At 44.1% G+C, this 2,007-nt stretch overlaps 1 non-coding gene across 1 annotated transcript; it reads right to left on the reverse strand.

Annotated features, from left to right (window-relative positions):
- Positions 1–538: 538 nt before the first annotated feature.
- Positions 539–613, reverse strand: Trnas-uga. The gene has a single exon. It is a non-coding gene; the product is annotated as a tRNA-Ser (tRNA).
- Positions 614–2,007: the final 1,394 nt, after the last annotated feature.

Consider the following 2,007-nt stretch of genomic DNA (forward strand, 5'->3'; position numbering starts at 1 on the left):
AAAATAAAAATTAAACAGCTAAAAAACAGCTGCATTCCTACCATTTCCTTAGGCTCTTATAACTGCAGTTTGATTTCATAACAAGTTTTGAATTACATTTCACTCTCTGGTTCAAAAATGGCTCTGAGCACTATGGGACTTAACATATGTGGTCATCAGTCCCCTAAAACTTAGAACTACTTAAACCTAACTAACCTAAGGACATCACACACATCCATGCCCGAGGCAGGATTCGAACCTGTGACCGTAGCAGTCGCGCGGTTCCGGACTGAGCGCCTAGAACCGCGAGACCACCACGGCCGGCTTCACTCTCTGTATTTCATCCGCTTACGTCCAGAATTTCAAAGACTGTAATCCAGTCAATATTGACAAAAGCTTTCTCTACATCTACAACTGCTATAAATCTAAGTTTGCCTTTCTTGAACTTAACTCTTTTAATATAAATCGTCCCATGGGTATTAGCTCGTTTCCAGAATGAGATTTTCACTCTGCAGCGGAGTGTGCGCTGATATGAAACTTCCTGGCAGATTAAAACTGTTTGCCCGACCGAGACTCGAACTCGGGACCTTTGTCTTTCACGGGCAAATGCTCTACCAACTGAGCTACCGAAGCACGACTCACGCCCGGTACTCACAGATTTACTTCTGCCAGTATATCGTCTCCTACCTTCCAAACTTTACAGAAGCTCTCCTGCGAACCTTGCAGAACTAGCACTCCTGAAAGAAAGGATACCGCGGAGACATGGCTTAGCCACAGCCTTGGGGATGTTTCCGGAATGAGATTTTCACTCTGCAGCGGAGTGTGCGCTGGTATGAAACTTCCTGGCAGATTAAAACTGTGTGCCCGACCGAGACTCGAACTCGGGAGCTTTGCCTTTCTGCCAGGAAGTTTCATTAGCTCGTTTGTTCCTAAATTTTCCCAGAACCTCCTGAGATCGGCTTTTACCATTCTTCTGTAATTAATTCTTGTCAGCATTTTGTAGCAATGGCTTATTATAAAAACAGCTCGGTAATACTCACCCCCACCAGCATCTACTTTTTTTATAATTGGACCATTACAATCATTACAATGGAACATTACATACTGGAGTATTACATTCTTCTTGAAGTCTGCGGGTATTTCGCCTGTTATTCTTCTGTTATTTTCATGGCTCTGCAACTCTACTTGTAATCAAGCTATTTGGTCCAGGACATCATACGGGCTGCATGATCTACATTCATTGTCCGCTGTCCTCTTCTGCACCCATGACAATACTGGATCTTTTCGCACGCAGTACCAAGTGCGGGGACCGTCAATGCATCCTTGGGGACTTCAACGCTCGTATTGGTAGTGATTTTTCCACTTGGCCTGATTGAATAGGCAAACACGGAGTGAGAAAGATGAATGAAAATGGTCTACGGTTGCTTGAATTCTGTGCAAAGTATCAGTTGTGTGTCGCCAATACATACTTTAAAGGCAAACTGAACCACAAGGTTTCCCAGATGCACCCCCCCCCCCCCCCTCAAAACATTGGCACAAATTAGATCTTATTTTAACTAAAAGGAAAGATCTGTGTTACTTTCTTCATACACGTTCTTGCTTTAAAGCAGACTGTGACACTGATCATGCACTAGTTGCGACGAAAGTGCGCTTCGTGACTAAAAAGTTTCACTCTGCCAGAACACCTTGCAAAACAAAAATTAATCTTTGCCAGACAAGAAACACTGCTACAGTTGAAGTATTTAGTAACGAAACACGAAAAGAGGTGGATCCCTGGGACCCAGCCGCTCCTATTTCTGAAGACTGGCAAAAGATAAAATCGCTTCTTACCGTTACGGCTGGAAATGTGTTCGGTAATCTGGAAGCAAAATCCCTGGATTGGTTCATCGGGAACGTAGATGTCCTGGAACCTCTCCTCGAGGCTAAACGTCAAGCCACTGCCATCTGGCTTAAAAACCCATGCAATTCTACATGTAGGGAAATAAGCAAAGCAGAGGCAGCTGTTCAACGCACTGTCCGCAACTGCAT

The sequence above is a fragment of the Schistocerca americana genome, chromosome X, assembly GCF_021461395.2.
Source record: "Schistocerca americana isolate TAMUIC-IGC-003095 chromosome X, iqSchAmer2.1, whole genome shotgun sequence".
NCBI lineage: Eukaryota > Metazoa > Arthropoda > Insecta > Orthoptera > Acrididae > Schistocerca > Schistocerca americana.